A 27518-nucleotide genomic window follows, 5' to 3' on the forward strand; every position below is an offset into this window, starting at 1 on the left:
TGGGCTGCTCTCACTTTAAGGTACTACAGTCGGTTCTAAGAAATGCTTTGCAAAAGAAAAGAAGAATTTCACAACCTAGATAGGCTTTGGCTACCTATCGTGAAAGGTTGCAATGTCAATCCGATTATTTCTAAGCCTTATTGAAATAAGATGACGTTGGTGTGGTATAGCACTGAATGGATCTAACAGCAAGACGAGTCTTTATGCTATCTACTGAAAGACGAGGTCTTGATAATTAATTTCTTAATCTACATACGTTAGCATTGAGCATACGACATTGGGTAGTGGTGATCATTATCTAGCGGTGCTAGGATTGCTATTATGTTGAATCGTGCACGAGGTGAGTCTCGTTTGATAATGTCCTCAAGAGGAGCTTGAACAGGGTTTTATTATTCGGAAACTGGCCAGTTGGAATTTAATTATTCCATGAATAATAAATAAGTGTTTCTTGCTAAGTCCACTCTTGGAATTAATAAGATGTTAATTAATTAAGTCCATAGCAGACTTTAATTAATTAATGGACATTTATATCTTAAGCGCGGGAAATAAATAATAAACAAATGGAAACCGGATTACTTGTAATTTCGGATTTGGATGGGAGGTCAATATTGCGTCTGTAGTGGCCGCTCGTAATATTCTAATGTAAGCTTATATTAAATTGTGGGTTCAATTTAATTAGTAAAAAGCTAATTGGGGGAGCCCATATCCAAAACCTTCCATAGATCCCTGACTGGGCCCAATATGAACTATTATAAATAGGAGGATAAAAGAGACAGAAAATTAATGAATTAATTATGAAATTTTCGTCCCCTCTCTAATAAGAAGAGGACGAAAATTTTCTAGAATTTCTCTTCCATGAGAAGTTCTGTCTTCTTTATTTGAGTCCTAGTGTTTCGATAAGATCAGCCCACCCTGATGTCGAGATACAGTTCGTGACACCAGTCAGAAGATCCGTGGTCTAGTATTGAAGATCATCGTAGAGAAGGAGCGAGCAATCGACGATTCTTTGGAGAATCAAATCGGTAACTCTAAACCGTATAATTCATGTTTAGGATTTATATTCTTTAAGCATGAATTATTTGTGTTCTAGCATGCAATTCTATGTTAACATGTGAATAGATTAATCTCATAATCTGTCAAATAGATCCTACGTGTGATTTATTTGTTTTGTACAATTCTTCCGCTGTGCAAGGGGCTCCAAACCCCAACAATTGGTATCTTATGTGGATTAATTTCATGTTATGTGAATTGTTTGGATGCATGTTTTTCATCGTAGTGTGATTTGTTTAATTTCGTTTGAACGAATGACGAAGAATGATTAACCGAATTTTCACGGATGGTAATTCTTTCTCCAAATTTAAATCATGTAATGAGTGCGTATCATAATTACGTTGTATATATACATGGGTAATGTCATGACCGCCCTACTAGGGTATAATAAATGTGGCGATCGCGACTTAAACAGACTTAAATATAACAAGGAAAATAGGCTAGGGTTTCATCAAAAAGGTTTGACCAACATATTAAATGAGTAATTAAGTATAAAACAAAATGAAGACTCGGGTTTAAATAATGAGTTGGGCCGAAAATTAATATTCAAGGAAAAGATTAAGCGTTTGACATTATCCAACAAGACTTTAAAAATCCAATAATCGAACAAATTCAAGTTCAAGCCCAATAGCTAATAAGTAAAAGAAATATCGCAGCAGAAACGACCAAGAGAAAGAGTGAAGTCATGTAGGGGTGGGAAATTATACCGAAATACCGGACTTACCGTACCGAAAAAATACCAAAAATACCGATTTTTCGGTATACCGCAGTTTCCGGTACGGTATGATACCGTACCGCAGTGTTTCGGTACGGTAACGGTATCAATTTTTCTATACCGCGGTATACCGTGGATTCGGTATACCGATACATTTATATATATATATATGTATATATATATATACATTTTTATAATATATATATATATATATTTATATATATATTAATATTAAATATGTTAATGGAATTAGCTCTGTGAGGTTTATGGTGGGTTTTGAATTAGCAAATGAAAAAATGTCGGACATGAAACATATTGTACAGATGTCTATTTCCAAATAGATTATGTAGTAGTATTTTATTATATTTTAATTTGGAACTTATAATACTTTTAATTTTGATTAGTTTTTCCTTAAACTTCTTCACATCTACTCTTGAAATATAACAAAAATACATAGGATTCATTTTACATTTATCTGACTAGTGCTTTGTTTCATGCAATATGCGAATTGCTAAATAACAATACGAAAAAATACAAAGATATTTTGAAACTTCTAATCATTATAACTATTTTAAATGTTTTTTCATAAATATAGTTCATTTTTCAAAAATATGTTATAATATATATATATATATATATATATATATATATATATATATATATGGATGTATTCATTTCCTTTTGGCATATTTCCTCTTTTTTCCTTCTTGATCTCAGCCCCACGATTTTGTCATCTGACGGTTAGATTGATGCCACGTGTCATTTAATAATGCAGATTTTCAGTTGAATAATGCACACCGACTAATAATGCACCATTATAGTGTAATAATGCAGATTTTCAGTTGAATAATGCACACCGACTAATAATGCACCATTATAGTATAATAATGCAGATCATCTGGATCGTTGATGAATGAGATCTAACGGCCCATATTAAGAAGAATAAAGGATCTAAGGGATGAATAGGAGAATAACGCTCCCATATATATATATTACATTTATATATATATATATATATATATATATATATTATATTTAAAAAAAGTTTAAAAATAGAATTTTCTAATCTACGGTATACCGTTACCATACCGCATACCGTTATTACGGTATGGTAACGGTATCAAAAATTATCATACCGAATTTCCGGTATACCGGAGTTCCGGTATACCGGAAATTCGGTACGGTATCGGTATGGAATTTTGTCATACCATAATTTCTGGTACGGTATGCGGTATGGCACGGTCGGTACGGCCCACCCTTAAAGTCATGTGTGAAGACACGACGACACTCGGAGTTTTAAGACAATACTATCAATTAGTTTAGTTTGCTCAACACCGCCAACCGCTCGTCGCCGCTCAACCTGCACATAAGGAGAACACATGCAGGGCTGAGTACTTATAAAAATACTCAGTGGACTTATGCCGAAAACATTTTCATAAAAAAATTGTTATTTATCATACCATACGTAAGTAACCATCGGGGTTTAGCTTTAGAAAGGCCCGAGGCACTCAAAATCATTTCCCATTGTAAAAGTCGACTGATCAGTCATTTTCCCATAGACGTTAGCCATATCTGCCAATACATGACAAGGAATGCGGCCGCAAACCAGGTCACTAGACCGGCCAGCCCGTACGCTAGCACACGATCTACCATAGGTGTACACTAATCCAAGTAGGGTTTGCGGCCCTACGAGGATTCGAATTCGATTTAAATAATAGTGGCAAAAGCCACATCAGATAGGCACGTTAAAACAAATCACGGCATGATAAACATAGTGATTTCCATTGATAAAGTAATTAGGACATGGTCCGTAGTTAAAAGAAAGCCCACCTCGACCGTTTAGACCTTAAGTACTTCTTTCCCTTTGTTATCACGCTTCGTGCACGAGTTATCACCTTTGATAATAGCATGTATCACCAATCAGTCACAAACATTGACTCATAATTATGCATGTCCCCACGTTTTTCCTTTATCCCCATCGACAAAAGGAAACACACCATAGCATACATCCTTGAATAACACATCACTTCATCATAGAGTGGTTCTTAAGCATTTATATAAATCATGTATATCATTTCACATAACAACGTAGTTGCTTTTGTAAAGATAGAAATCTGACAGCACTGCGACATCATTTTGTAAAAATCATTAAACATTCACACGACTTCCGTTGGGGTTAAAATTTTATCACACTGTAGTAGACTCATCAAATAACTTCCAGTTTAAAAATCACGTCAAAATAACCTTTTTGGGTCGGTCGAATTGAAAGCGTAACCTACTGGTTGGGAAAATATTCTCGGGCAGAACTGTGTAGTTAAATTCAAAAATTCACCAAAATTTCATCTTTCGTCCATATAGGTTGAAATTCATACACAACACAGAAGACACCATGGAGTTTACTCAGAAAAAGAATCGGACAAAAAGGATTTCATTTAGTTGGTTAAAAACATGTCGGAACCTACTGTCCGAACTCACAGTTTTTCATGTTTTGAAATTTTTATTAGGGTTCTATCCCCATTCATTCACACACAACCTTTTCATACTTCTAACAAACACATATGCTTAAAAGAGCCTTCACACTCATGGTTGCATATAATCACACATCATTCACCAATAATTTATTTAGACTTCACTAAATTGCATTCAAAATGCATACACACATACAAACACAAGTTTCCCCATCCATTAAACCCTTAGATTTGAAATCCCTACACTCACTAGATGCATGAGGGAAACAAAAGAAAAGTTGGGATGGAGAGGATGAAGAATAGAGGTTTGATTGTACCTTCTTTGATTAAAATGATCGGTAGAATAAATATAAATCCCGATTCTTCAACAACTCTTGGCAAGAATGGAAGAGTGGAGTAGAAGAACAAGTGGAGAGGATTGGAGAGGGGAGATGGGCGTGTGGAGGGAGAGAGAGAGACGTGAGTTTTGGGGGCTAGGTTTAGGTTTTGGGTTTAGTCTTCCCTTCCTATTTATATGATTAGAATAGGTTCTCAAATAATTAGGAAGATTTGGAGAATTAATTGCACGAATATTTGAAAGAGATTAGGGGAGATTTGGGGGAGGGAATTAACGTGAATTTGGGGAGGAGTAAGGTGAGATTTTTTAAAATCATGGCTAATTAATTAGCCTATGATTTTATTTGGTATGTCACGGAGTAGAATAAAATAATACGGAGCAGAAAAATTAATAACAAATCCTCCCACAATATGGAAATAGGCGTGTGATTTTAGCCCCTCCCACAAGGAAAATTTTCCAAATCTCTAATGGAATAAAGTAGGCAAGATTGGCTAGAATATTTATTATTTATTCATGGAAAGAAATAAGTAAGGAATCAATTATATAATAATTAATTCCTCCTCTCCCAAAAATTAGGAGATTTCGAAAATCTCCATGGACAAGTCATAGGGGTCGAAATTTCCATGGAGGAAATAAAGAATAATTAGCTTTGGATTTAATTTGGATAATTATCCCAAGCAATTAATTAAATCCAGGAAAAATAGAATTCTTCACCAACAATTCATAGTGGTCGAAAATTCTAAATTATAAGGCAAGATGAAAATTGATGATTCTATTTAAATCTCACTCCCCGAAATAAAATATAATTTACGGCAATATATTTCATTCCGCATCAATTAATTAAGGCCACGTCATCAATCAATGAATTTGACTCGGTCAAATCAAAATTAGGTCACCAACGCAAATACATAACAATTCGTCATTTAATTGCGGCAATCAAAGTAATTGATGCAAACGTCTTAGGGTTCGAAAAGTGGGGCGTTACATCCTACCACTCTTAAAAGAAATTTCATCCCGAAATTTGGTACTCTCATGGGAAGAGTTCTGGGTACAGTTCCATCATCTTGTCCTCAAGCTCCCAACACTTGGTACCTCTGTTCTTGCTATTGTCTCCTCCTGATCAATATGCGCATCACTCACCCCTACGTCTGGCTGGGGAGTCACTGACTGTGGTACTCGTCCTTCAGTTTGCCTCTCTTCCACCTCTTCTTCTAGCTGATGGGCTGGGCCTTCTGGGTCGTTCCTTGTACTAGCTTCTCCACCCTCTCTTACTGCCTCCGATGCATCTTCTTCTTCCTCACGGGTTACCTCCTCACGGGTTACCTCCTCTCTTACTCCTCATCCGTCATAAGGCCTTACTTTTTGGCCGTTTCATTCAGATCTATCTCTTCCCTCGCCATCTCTTGAGGGGTGGACTCCGCTGTCGGCGTTCTCTTTGGTTCATCTCCTCCCTCCGGTCTCGTCGGCTCCTCGCTCCTTTTCTTTCACCTTCTCTTGGGTTAGAGTCGTAATAGGAGGAGATAGGATCAATATCCATTGATTCGGTTTCTTGGCGAGTCGGAGAGGGTTTCGAAGGTTCCGATGGTGCGGTCATCGAGGGAGATTCCCATTCTGGTGGAGTTGTTGAGGAAGTCGGAACGGAAGTGGGTGGTTGTGCTGTGGGTTGCACAATCGGTTCTGATGCAGGTACTGCCGGGGTTTCTCCGGTCATGCTCCATTTGCCCCCAATTCGTCTAAAACCGGCCAACTCGGCGGCCCAATCTCGATTCGGGTCCTGCTGTCTGAGGAACTCCGTCATTACGTCCAAAGAAACCATCCCCAGAACTTGAGGAATCGGCTCCTGTGGTTGCGGGTTCGACGGCCGTTCTTCCGTTGGTGGTTGCAATTCTGGGTTTTTTTCCCGACGGATTGAAGGGGGTTTCTCACCGGTTTATTTCTTTGCCCATTTCTTCTTCCCCATGGCTTGAGTTGGTGGTTTCTGGTGGTAATGTGGTGTTGGTTTCTGGTGAATGTTGGGAATTTTCGGAAGAGAGAAATTGCAGGAGAGGGTTTGTGAGATGAAGGGGGAAATGGTTTGGATATGAGAGTAGAATGGGTAGTTGAGGGTTTGTAACCGGCTATGAGCGGTTTCCAGGTTGGCGTTGATTCGCGTGGGAGACGGTTGAGAGCGCTGCCTCCTGATTGGATGTCGTCTGTTCTTCTCTGCACACGCGCCCTTCCAGTCGCTGTCCGCCTGCAAAGCTTCAACAACCCCAATTCAAATTTCGTCCCTCAATGATTTCCCCCTATATTTTCCCAGATTAGTAATAAAGTAAAAAGGACACTTAAATAAAATTGAGAGTTTCACCAAAATGGCATTCTGGTGGTCAGTACGTACTCCAAATTAAATTTAAGGACCGAAAAATATTTTTGGATTTTAATTTTAATTGCATGCAGAGATTTAATTAACTACCACGTATTTACAATATTTACATTTCCCTTAGGAAATTTGGAATTCTACTTGGCCAGTATGTGCAAACTTCGCTCAAAAGAGACTAGCCCAGTGGATCTCCAAATTCCTATCCTTCCGGTCAGTATGCAATCTTAGTATGTGGTTGCAGTGGGATCTCATCCACTACACCCACATCACTATTCTCCCTAAACACTTTCAGCCTATGTCCATTTACGATAAAAGGCTCCGAGTTAGGAATACTCCCTGAAATCTCCACTGCTCCATTAGAACGGAGTGCGGTTATGACATAGGGTCCTGTCCACTTCGACTTGAGCTTCCCAGGCATTAGCTTCAATCTCGACTGGAAGAGTAGTACTTTCTGGCCAACATGAAGGTCTTTGGTCCGTAGATTTCTGTCGTGCCATAATTTAGTTCTCTCCTTATACCACATGGCGGAATCAAACGATTCCAATTTAAGTTCTTCTAACTCCTGTAGCTGCAGCTTACTTTCCTCTTCACAGGCCCTAGCATCGATATTAACTTTCTGTACTGCCCAGTATGCTCGGTGCTCGATCCCCACTGGTAAGTGGCACATCTTTCCAAAAATGATTCGGTACGGGGACAATCCTATGGGAGTTTTGTAGGCTGTCCGATACGTCCACAGAGCATCCTCTAACCTCACACTCCAGTCCTTCCTAGAAGGATTGACGGTTTTTTCTAGAATCTTCTTTATCTCTCGGTTAGAGATCTCTGCTTGACCGTTCGCTTGCGGGTGGTAGGGGCTAGATAATCTGTGGTGCACGCCGTACTTCTTCATCAAGGCTTCGATTGTGTGGTTAGAGAAGTGAGTTCTCTGATCGGATATGATGGCCCTTGGTACTCCGAATCGACTGAAAATATTGCTCTTGAGAAACTTGGCCACCTCCTTCGCCTCACACGTGCTTGTGGCCTTGGCTTCTACCCACTTAGATACTTAGTCAACTGCGACTAAGATATACAAGTTCCCATAAGACGAGGGAAAATGACCCATGAAGTTCATCCTCCATATGTCGAACAACTCACAAACAATGACCGGGACTTGTGGCATTTCATCTCGTGCAGAGATCCCACCGGTCAGTTGTCAATGCTCACAACCTCTACAAGATTCATAGGCATCTTTGTTGAGTGTTGGCCAACAAAATCCGCTATCCAAGATCTTCCTTGCCATTTTCTTGGGACCGAAGTGTCCTCCACAGGCCAAGGAGTGGCAATGTATTAGTACGTCCCTTTGCAACCAGTCAGGAACACATCTTCTTATCACTTGATCTGCTCCTAGTTTCCAAAGATATGGGTCGTCCCAAAAGTAGTATTTTGCTTCACTCTTGATCTTCATTCTTTGAGCTTTGGTGATGTTTGGCACTTCTGGAAGCTCTCCCGAAACTAGGTAGTTGGCTAGGTCCGCATACCATGGCTCCTGCCCTACTTTTTCTTTCCATTTTCTGTCACATTCTGGCCAGTAAGCTTCATCACCTCCTCCCAATCAATTTTTCTAACGGCAAAAATCACTTCACATAGGTGTTCTTCCGAAAATCGGTCGTGTACTTCCTCGCTGCTCCCATCGTGCACTATCCTGCTCAAATGATCTGCGACTTTATTCTCGACCCCTTTATTGTCTTCCACCTCCCAATCGAACTCTTGTAACAGAAGTACCCACCGGATCAAGCGTGGTTTGGATTCTTTCTTGGTAATCAGGTACTTAATGGCTGCATGGTCAGTATAGACGATGACCTTGGATCCCAACAAGTACTGCCGAAACTTCTCGAACAAATACACCACGGCCAGCATCTCCTTCTCAGTGGTGTCATAATTCCTTTGAGCTTGATTTAAAGTTTTAGAAGCATAAAAGATCACATACCTTTTTCCCTCGATTTTTTGGCCCAGAACAGCTCCCACTGCATAGTCGCTGGCATCACACATCACTTCGAACGGATGATCCCAGTCAGGAGCCAGGATAATTGGTGCAGACACCAGCTTTTCTTTGAAGAGATTGAAAGCAGCCTTGCACTGTTCATCAAAATTGAATTCCACCTCATTTTGAAGAAGTCTGGTAAGGGGTTGGGCTATTTTGGCGAATTCCTTAATAAATTGTCGATAAAATCCTGCATGCCCCAGAAAACCCCTTATTCCCTTCTGGTCAGTAGGGAATGGCAGTTTGGAAATGACCTTGATCTACCTGTATACCTCTCTCTGACACCACGTGTCCTAGGACGATCCCTTCTGTGACCATGAAATGGCACTTCTCAAAATTCAAGATCAGGCTCTTTGCTTGACACCTCCCCAAAACTATGTCCAAGTGATGAAGGCATGAGTCGAACGAGTCCCCATAGACTGTAAAGTCATCCATGAATATCTCTATGCACTCCTCGATCAGATCGGAAAATATGCTCATCATGCATCGTTGGAATGTTCCTGGAGCGTTGCAAAGACCGAATGGCATGCGTCTGTACGCGTAAGTTCCAAGTGGGCAAGTAAGGTGGTTTTGTCCTAGTCTTCAGGGTCCACGTAGATTTGAAAATACCCGCTGTACCCATCTAAAAAACAGAAGTATTTCTTCCCAGCCAGTCGCTCCAACATCTGGTCGATGAACGGTAGGGGGAAGTGGTCTTTCCTGGTTGCGGCGTTCAGTTTGCGGTAGTCTATGCACATCCGACAACCAGTAACTAGCCTTGTTGGTATCAGCTCATTCTTCTCATTCTGAACCACTTGAATCCCTGACTTCTTGGGGACCATGTGGACAGGGCTGACCCACTCGCTATCGGGTACCGAATAGATAATTCCCAATGACAGCAACTTCAAGATTTCTTTCAATATTTCCTCCCGCATGTTGGGGTTCACATTCCTCTGCGAATCTTGATGTGCTTTCGCTCCTTCTTCTAGCCTGATATGATGCATACAGACATCGGGGCTTATTCCTACCAGATCTGTAAGGCTCCATCCAATTGCTTTTTTGTTCCTGCCTAGAACGGTCAGTAGCCTTGCCTCTTGTTCTTTCGTCAGGCTGCTGCTGATTATCACTGGGTATGAGTTTTCTTCCCCTAAGAAAGCATACTTCAGGGTTGCTGGTAGATTTTTTCAATTCAACTTGTGGGGGAAGTATGTCAGCCGGTAGAATGCTCCTCGCAGCATCCCCCTCTTTTCCTAACTCTTCATCTGAAAATTCCTCTGTACTGACTGGTAGCTGAGCCCCTGCGGCTCCAATAAATTCTGATTTCTGACAGAAATCCTTAATTGCTCCTTCTATCTCTTCGTCGGTTAACCCTTGGCTACTGATCAGATCGCACCATGCAGCCGCTTCTACGTCAGCCTGCTCATACACATCCAACGCTTGGAGTTTTTCCTATAATAATTCGGTCTCAAGAAAATCTTAGACTAGGGGGTCAATTACATCAACGTAGCATAGATTCTCATAATCAATAGGCTTTTTCCTTTCCTCATTGATATCAAATGAGAATTTCTCCCCATGAAAATCAATGCAAATTGTCCCTTCAGCCATGTCCACGATTGTCTTAGCTGTTCTTAAAAACGGTCTCCCTAGAAAAATACCACTAGACTCCCTAGCTTCAGACTCACTCATCTTGATCACATAAAAGTCAGCATGATAAGTAAAATCATGCACTCTCACCAACACATTTTCTAACACACCCTCAGGATTTATGCATGACCTATCAGCCAGTTGGATTAATACCCTAGTGCTCGATAAATTTACTTCCTTCAGCCGATTATAAACTGACAATGGCATAACATTTATAGAAGCTCCCAGATCACACATTGCATGCTCGATTTTTACATCTCCTATAGTTATAGGCAAAGTGAACATACCTGGATCGGCTCTCTTGGGCGGTAGCTTTTCCTGCACAATCGCTGACACTATCCCTTCCACCATGATCTTTCCATCCTTCTGGGCCTTCCCGGCTATGAACTCCTTGATAAATTTTCCAAGTGGGGGCAGCTTCACGGCTTGGAGGAATGGTATGGTGACATCCAGCTTCCCAAAAATTGATAAGTAATCCACTGGGTTTTCCTTCTTCCTCTTGGTCACGAAACGGTAAGGGAATGGTTTTTTTCCTTTCTCCTCTTCAACCGGTTCTTCAACAGCCTTTCCAGAGTTTCTCTGGGGCACATTCGGAGTTGGAGTCTCCTTCGTGGGTTCCGTTTCCTTAAGAGAGTCTCTCCTGGGCAGTACGCCTTTTGTTTCACCCTTTTCCAATGGCGCTTCATCCAAAAAGAATGGATCCTGCATCTGAGGTAGAGGTCTGTTGAGCTCTCCTTCCGAGACGACATCCTTCAGTATATTCGTCCCACTAGGCTCTCCGTTGGACTTCTTCGGTTGGGGCCCTCATAGGCAGTACCGGACCGCAATATGACCTTGCTCACGTTTGCCTTTTCAGGAACATGGACTGTAGATGGGAGTTTTCCTGAATTCCACTTCATTTCAACCATTGAACTCGCCAGCTGAGCCAATTGCCTATTCATCATGTCTATGTTCGCCTTATGCTCCTTCTGGGCATTCTGCATCCCCTGCACTACTTCATTATTGGACTGCAACTCACCCTTGATACTTTGCTGCGAAGCGAGCAATTCTCCCATCATGTCCTCCATAGATCTCCTTGACCTGTTAGGATATTAGGACTGATTTGGCCCTTGGTGCTGGTTATACTGGGGGTTTTGGTTGGGTGGGTAATTTTGGAAGTTTTGCTGGTTATGGTTAGGTGGGTAGTGGTTATACTGGCCAGGAGGGTTGTACTGGTCTTGGTGATGTTGATTCTGGTTCTGGCCTTGGAAATGGTTTTGGTTTTGGAACTGTTTTTGGTTCTGCTGATGTTGGGAACCTTGATTATGCTGACTCTGGTAATTTTGGAAGTTTCTCTGGTGGGGTGGTACATAGACAGAGTTTGAGTTTGGGTTCTGTGGGTTCTGGTTATGGGGTTGTTGGTTCCTTCCTGACCAGTTGGATTGGTGGTCGGGATTTGCTGGGCCACGGTTTGAATTCTGGTTCGGGTGGGGGTTGTATTGGTTCTGACCTTGACCTTGGTTCTGATTTTGGTTCCCATCTCCCCATCGAAAATTTAGATGGTCCCTCCATGGTGCGTCCCGCTGTCTCCCTTGGATCCAATTCCCACTAGAGTTATAGTACCCTGCGGCATTGACTTGCTCCATGTTGACGAAGTCATTCGGCTGATCGTAGGCTGGCCCTTGACTCCCCTGCTCTGCATCCTTATAGCTCCTAGTTGGGGAAGGTGGTGGTTCATTATTCTCGATTGCGCTCAGGAGTGTCTTTTTCAGCTCTTCCATTTTCAAATCCATCTTCTGCTCTATCTTCTGCTCTATCTTCTGCTCATGGTCAGTAGACGAAGCACTCGCAATTTTTCTCTGTTGTAGCCATCCCTTGAATTGTCGTACTTTTTCTTTGCGCTCAAAAGCTTCCCTAGGACCTTTTTCGCTTCACTGACCCTTAGTTGTGTGAAGCTTCCTCCTGACGACGAGTTTGCCAAGTCTTTTGTTGCCTTGTCCATCCCCTCATAAAAGGTATGATGTATCTCTATATCGGCCATACGATGGTTCGGACATGCATCCAAAAGACTCATATACTTCGCCCAATAATCACTCAAGGGTTCATCGTAACCTTGCTTCACACTGGTTATCTCTCTCTTCAGCGCACTCGTCTTAGATGACGAAAAAAATTCACCTAAGAAGGCTGACTTGAAATCGGCCCAACTCTCAATGGAGTCGGGTTGCAGGCGCATGAACCGTGTGTTGGCCTCCCCTTTTAGGACGAACGGCAAAGCTTTCAATCTGTAGTCATCCTCGGTTACCCCTGCTGGCCTTCTTTGTGCCCTACAAATTTTACAAAACTCATGAAGGAATTCGTAAGGGCCTTCATAGCTTTTCCCACAGTACGTGGGCAGGATTGCAATAACATGGGACTTCACATGACAAGCCGCCTGTCCTGGGTGACAACTATAGCTTGTGGCGGTTCTCCTTCGGTATGCGCATTCAGCGTCCCTATCTCTGGGTCTTCATCTATATGGGCAGCCATTATCCTTTGGTTACCCTCCAACTGTAGCACCTGTTCTAGTATTCCTCCTTCTATGGTGTCTTGCTTTTCATCACTACTCGTGCCTAGGTCAGACAGGGGCTGTCGACAGGCCAGAACAAGTGGTCACGAGTATAGTCCCTCGTTGAAGTATCTTCGGTCTCCAATGGTCAGGAGCTGAACTGCTTCTCATAAACTGAAAGAAAAAGTAAAGAGAAAAGTTATACACAATATGTACGCCAAAGTATCACACACAAGAACAGTAAATAACGCCATTCATCCCCGGCAACGGCGCCATTTGAAAGAGCAGGTTTGTGCAGGTGGCGCGTCAAGCAAAGGATGTGTCCTACTCATCAGGATGGGCGTCCCAGCTAAGCCTGAACCCGGTATCAATAATTCTTCAATCCACTTCTACTGACTAATATAGTGGATGTAAGGGTCGAATCCCATAGAGATGAATGCGCTTTGGTAATTGTGGTGATATTCTGGAAAGGTTGGTTAGCTACCACGCTTTGGGTTGAGATTCTAACTAGACTGGAAATTAAGGTGGTACTCACTGACTAGGAGGTGTAAAAGATGATTGATAAGCAGTTGTGTACGTGAGAGTGGGGGAACATTATGTTTCAGAAAATATGTGGAAGGTACGGGGTTACTATAAAAGGCTAAACGGAATTTCAGAAAATAAGTGGTAGTTAGGTGACTAGACTGACAGGTCTGTAGGGTACCAGCAGAAAAGGTAGATAAAAGTAAGGACAAAAGCAAAAAGTAACTAAAAAACAAAAGTGGTCCCAAACTTAGATGTGGATGTTATCTTCTCTAACATGAATAAACTCAGATCAACAAACCCAGAATTCATCAACTAGAGTTTCAGATTAACAACTCACGAAAACAGATCTAACAATTAAAACTCCAAATCAAAAGATTAAACTAGCGAAACTGAAATTACGCGCACTGGGTAGCATGCAAGGTGGCAGAATCTGAACCTGGAATTCACACTTAACCATTTCGGATCTAAATCTAGCATCAAACTCAATTCACAAACTCGGAACGATCAACTTAAAAATGAAAACACGCATTCAACACTTGGAAATTACAGTAGCAACTATATCTACACTATCTAGGCAGAAAGAAACTAAATCAAACAGAAAACGATGCACAAAGACAACTTTTTTTTTTTTAAAACGCCCTTTGTGGGCGGGAGGTTTAGGCAGACCTCCAACCCGTAAATAATATCAAAATAAAATGTTCTAACAATATGATCTTAGCCCAAAAGTGACTAGGATCTAAGCAAGAACATGAAGAAGCCAAATAGAGGTCCCACAAGTCGGGATCATCTGTTCTATCGAGTGGAAAAAGCCGACTAAACACCTATGAGTGAGAAACGAAAAATTATCAAAACTAACCACCAAAGAAGCTGGGTCAACCGACATCTCTACGTCGGAAACTGAAGTTAGGATATCCCAGCTGGTCCATCCTAACCAGCGCCTGCAGAAACCGAGGCGCAGAGGTTGGATCATAATAAGTAAGGGCAAGGGTCTGAACCCCCCTACCTGCAAGAAAGTCAGCAGCTCGGTTTCCTTCTCTGTAGATGTGTGAGAACCGAACATGCCGCTGAGCAGTCATACTCCGGATCAAAGCCATGTGATGTCTGAAATCCGCAGCGCCAAGCTGTCCAGATGACAACAAGGTAACCAGAGCCGCTGAGTCAAGCTCAATCCAGATGTGTGTCGAAAGCTCCATAGCCATCTCGAACCCCTGAATCAGAGCCAACAGCTCCGCCTCGAAGCTCGATGATGCGGCTATTGGAGCACTGAAGGCACGCAGAAGCCCTCCATCAGGGCCTCGAACCAATCCTCCCTCCCCCGCCTCCATTGTCGATGTAGAGAAGGCACCGTCAGTGTTTAGCTTCACCCAAGGGGCATCAGGGAGATGCCATAGGACCATGAGTGACCGCAGAACACGCTGTCTGGGGGAGAAAGGCATGAAATCAACCGACGGCGAACATCCCCTCCAGTGGGTCGAGGTGATCTTGCCAGCCAAGACAAGCACGTGCAGGCGGTGAGTGACCTGCCAAATAACATGAGAGTGACGAAAAGGACGACCGCCATGCTTGTAGCCGTTCCTCTCCGTCCAAAGAAACCAAGCAATCAAACAGGGTACAAGAAAACTAATATGTAAGGTGGTAGCCCTCTGGAAAGAGGACCTCCGCCAGTGACCTAGTCTAAGTGCAAAATCAGTGCTCGTGTGAATCGGTGTGTGCGAGGAAGGAAACCAGGCATCAAAATACTCCCATGCACAAAGACAACTTCATAGCATTAAAACGTCTGGATCTCAACCAAAGTACTTCAAAATCAGCAAGTATTGAAAATGCATCAGATCCAACGTAGAAAAAATAAGTAAGATTAACTACGAAAGTAATTAAAGATTGTTTTGCCACTCCGGGCGATGAAATGACTATCACTACGCGATGAACTGGCTGGAACGAGATAATGCAGAACTCCGGCGAACTGGTGAACTTCAGGTGACCATGGCTGTGGCGAGGAATGAGAAGATGTAGGACAATGCTGAAAGGAATGATCTACCGAGAGAGAATTCTAACTAAGTGTAGAGCTCCTAAAGTTGATGATCATTCTCTCTTCAAGTGGCGTCTATTTATATGGAGGTCTGCCCTTGATTTTTAGGGTAGACTTTCTTCATGTAATGACTCTTTTGCCCTTGTTGTGGTTGATCTTCCCAGCAATCCTTCTTCTCCATCTCGAGCCTTTTTGGCATGCATACTGGTCAGTATAGCAACATTCTGATGCCCTTTTCACCTGAGTTGCCCGACTCTTACCATACTGACTAGAACTCTTTCCCTGCACACTTTAGCAACTGTTTTGCAGATATAATCCAATTATGCACGTTATACTGACCAGTAACCAAGGCATAGAATACGACTTATCAATCCCACACAAGTCGAGCAGTTCATCAACGAGGTAGTTGTTCTGTCTCTGATCAACCACAGGAATGTAGTTAGGCTTATTGGTTGTTGCCGAGAGACCGATATTCCCCTTCTAGTCTATGAGTTCATCAACAATGGCACCCTTTCGTCACACTTGCACAATGAGGCTAAGGCGCGTGTTCTTGATTGGAACACACGTCTTAAGATCGCTATAGAAACTGCAGGGGTCCTCTCGCATCTTCACGCTTCAGCTTCTACTCAGATCATACATAGGGATGTCAAGCCGGACAACATTCTTCTAGATCATACTTTCACAGCAAAGGTGTCGGATTTTGGAGCTTCAAGGTTGGTTCCCGTTGATCTCGCGCAGCTGTCCACAATGGTTCAAGGGACTTTCGGATACCTTGATCCTGAGTACATGCAAACAAACCAGTTGACAGAGAAGAGTGATGTTTATAGCTTTGGGGTTGTTCTATTGGAGCTAGTTACCGGGCGGAAAGCATTGAGTTTTGATAGGCCGATAGAGGAGAAGAGTTTATCAAACTATTTCCTTTATGTGCTTAAGCATGGCTTGTTGTTTAAAATTATTGATGACAAAATTGTGAGTTCGGATAATATGGAGCAAATATCAGCGGTTTGTAAGCTAGCAAAAGAGTGCTTGAATGTAAAGGGAGAAGATAGGCCTAGTATGAAGGAGGTGGCAATGGAGCTGGAAGGGATGATACATAGAGAGAAGCACTCGTGGGCCACAAATGTAGACGATCAAGAAGAGATGAAGTCTTTGATTCCGAATGATCATGATGGTGTCGGATATGATAGCATCAACATGGATCATATTGGTTTGCTCATCAGTGGAGGAAGATGATAATTTACTTTTAGCATTTATATGTGTATATTAATTTTAAGTCTTGTGATCAAGTTGTTCTAACGTATTTTATGCAAAGAATTGAGTCATTTTGCATCATAATGCTTGATTGAATTAGTTACTATATGGTTGTTTCTTTTACTTCTAGGTCTCGTAATTTATGTGGCCTCTTGTTTACAACATCAATTTTTATTTTAACTACGTAAACTGAAATGAAACATATTGATTACCAATGAGCAATGAGGCTGAATAAGATCACTACTGCTTAACATATAGCTAAACTAAATTAAAAATGTATTGGGCTTTATGAAGCCCAATATCCCACAGCCCAACCACTAGCTGTAGATTAGATATGAAGCCCATCACTCTCCCTCTTGGCATAGAATTCCTATTCTTCATTTATTTACAATTAATTTTTTTTAAAAAGGCTCAAATAACGGATATACAATTACGCCCGGTGTAAGAGTAAACCTAACTAAGTCAACAAGTACAATTCATCATTTGATCCTAATAAACATGGTTGACAAATTCAAACCTTTTGTTGTGTGGAGTAGTTAAAATTTTTAAATTGGACGCATTATTTGATAATTTGAGTTGACAAATTCTTGTTTTCGTTTAACTTTTGCTTGTTTGGTAGCCTAAATAAGACCAAGATGTATGAATTATATGGATTACTTAGCTGTTTGGTAGATTTTTAAGGTCATGTTAGTCCATCAAAGTCCATCTCAGTTTGCTGAGGCCCAGAGCAAATTAGTGTAAAATGGTGGATTATTTAATAGCCCAAAAAAATAAGATAGCGTATCCTTATCTTAAAGCTTATCTTAATTAATTATCCTTTGCTAATTAACATATTACCAAATATGTTTATACTGTTGCTACCCATTTAGTTAAGGTCGTTAACCTCACCCTTGATCGTGGTGGAAAACTACATTGAAAAGTAGTCAATTTTCAGAATTAAATATTCTGACAAAATTAAATCATACACATCATATATCTAGTGACAATTTTAAATAATACTCCATCCGTTTTTTTATAAATAGCAAGTATTTCCATTTTGGGTCGTTCCTTAAAAATAGAAACTTTAGAATCTTTCTATTTTAGGACATGAACCTCATAATGCATTAATTCTACTTTCACTATTTTTTCTCTTCCTCTCTCTTACTTTACTCATTTTCTTTTCCTCTCTCTTTCTTTACTAATTTTTCTTACTTATCAATTTTGTATTAAAACTCCGGTCATTTTAAATGTTTCTATTTTTTAAATATGGAGGTATGAAAATGACATGACATGACAAAATTAGCGTTGTGTCGATTATATACCTAAACATTAGGCACGAATTTTAAAAGATCCGAGTGTTGTGTCAATTAAATGTATATTACTATTAATCTTGTAATAATGGAGTGCTCATTTCAGTTGGAAGAAGCTCGGCTAGAAAGGAGTTCGGTAAGCTCGGCTTACCGAGCTGGAACTAGCCTGGAACTAGCCGAGAAGAAGAAGAAGAAGGCAGAAGTCGGTAAGCTCAGCGGTAAGGAAGCTCGGTATGGAAGCTCGGTATGGAAGCTCGGCGTTGAGCTGGAATGAGCCGAGAAGGAAGAGTTCGGTTGTAAGCCGAGAATGAGTTCGGTATTGAGCCGAGGAAGGAGCTCGGTCTTGAACCGAGAAGGTAGAAGCAACCTAGCCGAACTAGCCGTTGGAGCAGCAGTTAGTTAGCTGAGATGTAGCGGTTATTCTTCTTGCTTTCTTGATTCTTCTTGTAGTTAGTTAGTAGCAGTTGCTACGTGATTATAGAGCTTTAAATAGCTCACCATGTATGTAGTTTAGAATAGAGTTTTATCAATAAAGAGTTTTCCAGTTTTCTCTCCAAGATTATCATCTTCAATACTCAAAGTGTGAGTGTGTGTGTTTTCTGCATTGTGTGATCTGTTTGAGTGTGTGAAAGCCTTGTGTGCGTAAATCCCAACAAGTGGCGCCGTCTGTGGGAAAGGGATATTGAAGCTGATTTGCAGAGGATCAAACGGTTTCAGAGATGGCAGCAAGGCTTGATGCAGAGAAGTTCACAGGCAAGAATGATTATGGCCTGTGGAAGATGAAGATGAAGGCGATCTTAATTCAACAAGGCTTGGCGGCAGTTCTTGCAAAACCAGATGAGAAAGGAAAGGCTCCAGTGCTTGATGAAAAAGCTCAGGCAAAGATGGAGGAGATGCAGCTCAAGGCACATTCTGCAGTGATTCTGTGCCTTGGAGATAAGGTCTTGAGGGAAGTTCAAGAAGCCAAGACTGCGGTGGAGATCTTGGACAAGTTAGATGAAGTTTACTTGGCCAAATCCTTGGCTAACCGGCTGTATCTCAAGAAGAGGCTGTATGCCTATAGTTTTTCTGGAGATAGGTCCATCATTGAGCAGCTAGAGGAGTTCAACAAGATCATTGATGACCTGGGATCTGTTGATGTCAAGATCTCAGATGAGGATAAGGCCATTCTCACATTGAATGCCTTACCTAGCTCGTATGACCAGCTAAGTGATGCAATTATCTATGGAAGAGATAAACCTATCACCTATGCAGAAGTCTATTCAGCCTTGATGGCCAAAGAACTCCAGAAGACAGCCAACAGAGGCTCTGCAAGCTCCAATGTTCAAGCTGCAGAGGCCTTGAATGTGAAGAAGTTCAAGAAGCAGAACTTCAAGAAGAAGTTTGAGGGCCCTAAACCCTCAAGTTCAGATGCACAGAAGGAAACCAGAGCTTGCTATTGGTGCAAGAAACCTGGACATTTGAAGAAAGATTGTCATGCATGGAAGAGAAAGATGGCCTCAGAGGGACACAATCAATCTGATTGTGTGGAGAGTGCTGATCCCCCGGCTCAACTCATGAATATCAGTGATAGTGGGGTCAGTCATAGGTGGATTATGGACTCGGGGTGCAGCTTCCATATGTGCCCCAATAGAAGCTGGTTTCATGATCTTCAAGAAGCATCGGGTACGGTTGTTCTTGGTAATAACCACATTTGTCAGATCAAAGGAATAGGGAAGGTAAAGCTAAGCCTACAAGATGGCTCTATAAAGATCCTAACTGGGGTGAGGTATATTCCAGAAGTAAAGAGGAACCTCATCTCATTGGGAATGCTGGAACAGAAAGGGTTCACCATATTGATGAGTCAAGGAAAATTGTTTGTGAAATCTGGAGATGCAGTAATGATGGAGGCTGACAGAGAGCATATTCTCTATTATCTGAAGGCTAAGGCTGTTGATGGAGAAAGCAATGCAGTGTCAGATGATTCCATAATGCTATGGCACAAGAGATTGGGCCACCCAGCCGAAGGAAGCTTGAAAGAACTCATCAGGAAGGGTCTGATCTCTGGAGATTTCAACAAGATGGACCCCTGTGAGCAATGTATACTTGGAAAGGCTAAGAAGGCACCCTATCCTACAGGTATTCACTCTTCTACAGCCCCTTTAGACTACATACATAGTGATCTTTGGGGGCCTTCACCGGTGTGTTCAATTGGTGGAGGAAAGTACTATCTAGCTATCATTGATGACTATACAAGAAAGTTGTGGGTATATATTCTTAAAGAAAAATCTGAAACACTCACAAAGTTCAAGATATGGTGTAAGGAGGTTGAGCTAGAGAAGGGTAGAAGTGTTAAATGCTTAAGGACAGACAATGGCCTAGAGTTCTTGTCTGCTGAGTTTGATCTGTTCTGTAAAGAGAAGGGTATGAAGAGGCACCGGACTGTTCCTGGTAATCCTCAGCAAAATGGTGTTGTGGAAAGGATGAATAGGACAATCCTAGAGAGGGTGAGGTGCTTACTTCTTGGGTCTGGTTTGAGCAGCAGATTCTGGGGTGAGGCTGTGTATACAGCAGCCTATCTCATCAATAAATGCCCATCTACTGCCCTGAAATCTGAAACTCCTGATTACATGTGGTATGGAGCTCATAGTGACTACTCAAAATACAAGGTGTTTGGGTGTGCAGCCTATGCTCATGCTAGGCAAAGTAAGCTTGAAGCTAGGGCTCTGAAATGTATCTTGCTGGGGTATCAGAGAGGTGTTAAGGGGTATAGGCTCTGGTGCATTGAGCCCGGTAAGCAGAAGGTCTTGGTGAGTAGGGATGTGGTGTTCTTGGAGGATCAGATGCCATTCCTGAAAGATAAGCCGGACTCCAATGAAGATGAGGGTGATTTCTTCAAGGTGGAGCCTGTGGGGGTTGGCCTAGGAGCAGGTGGAGTTATTGACTCAGGGAGTGAGTCTGATTCAGATAAAGAAGAGGCTCCAACTCAGGGCAACCAGGCTGGTGAGTCTATATCAGACTCTATCAGAGACTATCAGCTTGCAAGGGACAGAGTTAGAAGAGAAACAAGGCCACCAACAAAGTTCTCTGATGTTGTGTATTATGCTCTGTGTGCTGCTGAAGGTATTGATGGTGCAGATCCACTCACATATAAAGAAGCTATGCAGAGTAAAGATAGAGAAAGATGGATTGAAGCCATGAATGAGGAAATAGAGTCTTTACTCAAGAACAAAACATGGATTTTGGTGGACAAATCCAAGCTGAATACAGATGGAAAGGAGAGGAAGCTGATCAGTTGCAAGTGGTTGTTTAAAAAGAAGGTAGAAACCACTGATAAAGACAGAATCAGGTTCAAGGCAAGGCTGGTGGCTAGAGGCTTTACACAGCAGGAGGGAATCGATTTCAATGAAGTGTTTGCACCTGTTGTGAAGCACACTTCGATTAGGATTCTATTGGCTGTGGTGAATCAGCTTGACTGGGAGCTACAACAGCTTGATGTGAAGACAGCCTTCCTCAATGGAGATCTAGAGGAAACTATCTTCATGGAACAGCCAGAGGGCTATGTGAAGATTGGAGAAGAAGGCAAGGTGTGCCTGTTACAGAAAAGTCTTTATGGACTTAAGCAAAGTCCTAGACAGTGGAATAAGAAGTTTGATGCACAGATGAAGAAGATTGGCTTCTCCAAGTCAGAATATGATGATTGCATCTACATCAAGAAGGCAGGCAAGACTCCCATTGCCTACCTATTACTCTATGTGGATGATATGCTACTTGCAGGGCCTTCTATGACAGAAATTCAGAAAGTTAAACAAGATCTGAAGTCAAGCTTTGAAATGAAGGATCTAGGAGAGTCAAGGAAGATCCTAGGCATACATATTCAGAGAGATAGAGGCTGCAAGAAGCTGTGGATGCTGCAAACTGACTATATTGAGAAAGTTTTGCAGAGATTCAAAATGGAAAATGCAAAAGCTGCATCAACTCCCCTGTCCCAGAGTTTTAAGCTATCAAAGGAACAAGCCCCTAAAACTAAGCAAGAGGCTGATGAGATGGAGGCTATCTCTTATGCTAGTGTGGTTGGAAGTGTTATGTACACTATGATTTGTACAAGACCAGATTTGGCTCATGCTATCTCAGTGACTAGCAGATACATGGCAGACCCAGGAAAGGAGCATTGGAATGCCCTTAAGTGGATATTGAGGTACATGAAGTCAACTAAGGACTGGGGGATTGTGTTCAATGGCTGGGAAGGTGAATCTGAGGAGGTTGTGCAGGGCTATTGTGATGCAGACTATGCTGCAAACCTGGACAACAGAAAGTCCCAAACAGGTTATCTTTTCACCATGTTTGGAACTGTAATCAGCTGGAAGTCAGGGTTGCAAAGTGTTGTTGCTCTCTCAACAACAGAATCAGAGTATATAGCTCTCACTGCAGCTGTACAGGAGAGTTTTTGGATTCAGGGAGTGATTTCTGACTTTGGTTTTGACCAAAAGACAATGGTGATTCATTGTGACAGCAGCTCAGCTATGTGCTTGGCTAAACATCCGGGTTTTCATGAAAGGAGCAAGCACATAGACATAAAGTTGCATTTCATTAGAGATGAGATTGAAAAGGGGAGAGTGAAGGTGATTAAGATTAACACCTTGCACAATCCGGCTGACATGCTAACAAAGTCTCTAGGTAGAGACAAGTTTGATCATTGCAAGAAATGGATCAATGTTTGTGCAAGAACTGAGATGAGCCCTCAGGTGGAGAATTGTAATAATGGAGTGCTCATTTCAGTTGGAAGAAGCTCGGCTAGAAAGGAGTTCGGTAAGCTCGGCTTACCGAGCTGGAACTAGCCTGGAACTAGCCGAGAAGAAGAAGAAGAAGGCAGAAGTCGGTAAGCTCAGCGGTAAGGAAGCTCGGTATGGAAGCTCGGTATGGAAGCTCGGCGTTGAGCTGGAATGAGCCGAGAAGGAAGAGTTCGGTTGTAAGCCGAGAATGAGTTCGGTATTGAGCCGAGGAAGGAGCTCGGTCTTGAACCGAGAAGGTAGAAGCAACCTAGCCGAACTAGCCGTTGGAGCAGCAGTTAGTTAGCTGAGATGTAGCGGTTATTCTTCTTGCTTTCTTGATTCTTCTTGTAGTTAGTTAGTAGCAGTTGCTACGTGATTATAGAGCTTTAAATAGCTCACCATGTATGTAGTTTAGAATAGAGTTTTATCAATAAAGAGTTTTCCAGTTTTCTCTCCAAGATTATCATCTTCAATACTCAAAGTGTGAGTGTGTGTGTTTTCTGCATTGTGTGATCTGTTTGAGTGTGTGAAAGCCTTGTGTGCGTAAATCCCAACAAATCTATTATCATCATCATAATTATTTAATTCTAACTGATTATATAATATATTCGACCATATACACATAATACTGCTATTACGACTGAAGATTCAATTTCATTTAAACTATGAGAGTTGACATTAGTAAATTTAAGTGACGCGTTTGAATTTTGCATGGTTTTAGAGGTTAGATTTCACTTGATTAACTTGGTTTTTAAACTAGTTTCTTAGTTGTTTTCTAATTATCTATCAATTAGTTATTTTGATGAGTTTGTTAAGTTTTGAAAGACCGAGCTAAATGATCGCAATGGATTTGGCCAAAGTTTACATAGGTCTTTTCATTTTTATCTTTTTTTATAGTTAAATGAACATAAATTTAAAAGCCGCTGATACTTTCGGTTTTTGCACAGTTTTAAAGTGATTATTTGATATGTTTTGAATGTCAAAGTTGCATTACATGTCCATTATTTTATTCATTTTGGTATTTTTGACGTGTTTTGTGAGAAATGTGCCAAAAAACACTGGAAAGGGGCATTAAAAGGTCAAAACTGGAAGCTGGAACTAAAGCGCAACCCAGTGGGTCACTGAAAGCTATCCGGAGAGATCGTATCAAGGTTTGCTACATACTATTCTCTTCGTCTTTGAAAGAGATTCACGTTGGTACCAAGATCATCTCAATCGGAGTTCTATGGAAAAAGATATGGTCATTCTACGAAAGTCGCGCATTTTTGTCAAAGTGCTAAATTTAGGCGCGAATTCAAAGAATGAAAGAAACTAATACCTTACTAAGCCAAATCTTTTCCTTAATCTATAGAGTACGACATTTCCAACTTGTAGGACACTTTTTACCAAGTTTAAATCTTTTTATGCCTATAAATACCCCATAACATAATTCATATTATTAACCAATCTTGACACCAATTCACTAGGAGCATGAAGACTTCAAAATTCAACCTTGAGTTTTGTTTGTTTATTTCATGTCTCGTACTTTAATTATTGTTTTAGTTCATCTGTTTATGGATTCCTAAACAATAGAATTTTGACGTTTGATTGTAATTGACTTTTATGTAGTTCTTTTTATGTTTAATGTTCAGAACTCATTGCACTTGATTTTTTCTAAGCTTTTGTTCGACTAATTGATTGTTACCTTGATAATTGTCAATCTCTGATCGGTGATAGCTTTGATTGGTTTATCTTATGTATTCATACAATAATTGTGACATGGGTATTGATGCATGATAGGGAAAAAAGTGGTAAAACTTGAGTCGGATGAACGTAGAACTAATTAGAATAATTAAAGAGTTAGTAAAATCATTATCTTTGAAATTCCTCTATTTTCCTGATTCTATCTTCTTTGGTTTTATTGTTTTACTTTATTTATATATCTCAAGTTTTATAGATTTCAAACCCCAATTCTATATTTCTCTAGATAGTATTTGACGCTTATATGATAGTCAGCTGCAATTCTATTCCCTCTGTTCTATATTAATCCGGTACTAACCTTTAGCTATACTATTTCTGCCTTTTATATTTGCAAGTAGTTGTAGTGCTAAAAAATAGTGCATCAAGTTTTTGGTGCCGTTGCCAGGGAGTATTATTGCTTTAAGCTGATATTGTAGAAATGTTGATAATACTAATTTAGAGTGTAATATTATTTGATTTTATTTTCATTTTATTTTTTGAGGTACTTAAGGAAAACGAGAAGCACAACAATGGAGGTGTACCAATTTTTCTTTTATTTTCATTTTTGGTTTTCTTCATAAAAAAAATAAAACAAAATTAATTAATTTTTTTATGTTTCGTTTATTTTAGTTTATTATCATTTTTCTTTAAAAAAGAAAAAAAAGAAAAAAAATTGAGTAGGGTCATCGGTCGCTGGTTCAACTCAGCGGCCCGCCGAAAGAAGAATAGTGAGGATAGACCATCCTCAACGGTCCGCTAAACTCCAGTCAGCGCCCACTGAGACGTCAGACGCGAAATTTTCACATAAGGTATGTTTCTTCCTTTCTTCTTTCATTCTTATTCTTTCTAACCCTAGCATCCACTTCCCTCTCTCTCTTTAAATTTTATTTTGTCCACATTATTTACACACCCACACTTCAAATTCACATCGCCTACTCAAATTTTTTGGATTCTACCAATTGTTCTTGTGCATAGTTGTCAACCAACACAAGGTATGTTTTTCTTGTAATTTCTGAGCATTGAACTTGAATTCTTTCATTGGATGGCTTTATTGTTGGTATACATTTTGGTAGTTTGGATTGGAGTTTGATGTGGGATGATATACTTGTGATACATTGTTGGTGAATTCGTGAGAAGCATTTATTGGAATTAATTATTGCTAAGTATGCTTGAATTTAGGGCTGAAAATTTTTGATACGACACGGACCCGCAGGTTTAGGATTTGGTTCCTTATAAGGTCGACCCTGTAAGAACCTGAAGATAACGGGTTCGGTCATGTCGGGTTTGGGTCGGGTTAGTGTTATACATTAAGAAAAAAATAATTACTTTTTATTAATTAAAAAATTATTAAACTTTAATTTTAGTTATTGTTGTTGATTAAAAATATTATACTTTAATTTAAATTAATTAAAAAATTATTATACTTTAATTTTAATTAATTACAAAATACTATACTTTAATTTTATTAATTAAAAAAATATTAATTAATTTTTTATGAATTTTAAGAAAATATTATGCTTAGATTTTATTAAAAATTAATTTTTTTTATTTATTTAATTTTATTATTTAGATTTAATATTACTATACTTTAATTTTATTATTTTGATTAAGGAAATAAATATTTTAATCTGGTAATTTTTTATTATATCGTGTAATATCATATTTAAATTGTAGAATAACATCCTGTTTTAGTCATTATTGTGTCGTGTCAAACTAACTAGCTATCATTAACAGATGGTTGACACGATAACGACCGGATGATTTTGGGTTCTGTTGGGTCGATAATGGGTTGACATGATAACGACCCAACCCGCACGATTTGACAGCCCAACTTAAATTAGCTTCTTTTGTGGATGAAATTTGAATACCCTGCTGACTTGATTGTTGATAAGCATAGTTCATGTTCATAGCATTGTGAGGCTATTTTATCTTGCATGACTTGTGTATATTTTTGAGCTTAATTTGTTTTGCATGGTCTTGGTGTCACGTCCGCCCTTTCTAAGCATAGAAAAAACGGTAAATCGCGACTAGTGCGCGATTAAAGAAGCGGGGAAGAAGGGAGAAAAACATTTGTAATTGGACTTGGTTTGAAATCATAGGAATAACTTGAATGAAATCAGATTCTCATCTCGACAATTACATAAACACGAAAGAAATACTGTTTAACAGAAGCATGCAAGAGCGAATGACATCATGTATGGAGACATGATGCATCTAAATATTATCGAAGGAAATTCGCCATCTCTGCTCAACACCGCCCATTGTCATCATTGGAACATGCACATTTTAAAACATATGCAGGGTTAAGTACTTGATATACTCATTGGTCACATGCCAAAATACATTTTGATAAAAATATCATGTCAAGCCCTCATTGAGTGACATCGGGGTTTTAACTTTGAAAGAGCCCGAGTACACTAAAACATTTTCTCGTAAAATATGACTGCACAGTCAAACTTCCTTTTCCTCATTCATCATATCTGAACTATACATGACAGAGAATGTGGTCACATTCAAAGTCACTAGACCGACCAGCTCGAAGGATGACTCTCGATCTACATGTTGTGTACACTAGTCCGAGTAGAGTTTGCGGCTCTACTGGGACCTGAATTCGACTAACTATACATGGTGAAAGCCACTTCAGATATACATTTATAAAATAAAACGTGGCATGACGTAACATATACATTTATTCTCTCATAGAACGTGCTTGAAACAAAAATCATATTTAAACAGAAAACCCACATAATCATGTAGGATAGAAATGCCCATCTCGTTCGTTTAAAGACTTCTTAACTTGAGATTTTCCTCACTCCGACCTTAAATCGCGGGGTTAAGACTTCCTTTCGACTTTTCGTGCC

General features: G+C 40.4%; 1 pseudogene; it reads left to right on the top strand.

Annotated features, from left to right (window-relative positions):
• The window catches only part of LOC121808960, a 31230-nt pseudogene extending 14350 nt beyond the window's left edge, over positions 1 to 16880 (top strand).
• The last annotated feature ends 10638 nt before the right edge of the window (positions 16881 to 27518 follow it).

The sequence above is a fragment of the Salvia splendens genome, chromosome 6 (assembly GCF_004379255.2).
Source record: "Salvia splendens isolate huo1 chromosome 6, SspV2, whole genome shotgun sequence".
Lineage (NCBI taxonomy): Eukaryota > Viridiplantae > Streptophyta > Magnoliopsida > Lamiales > Lamiaceae > Salvia > Salvia splendens.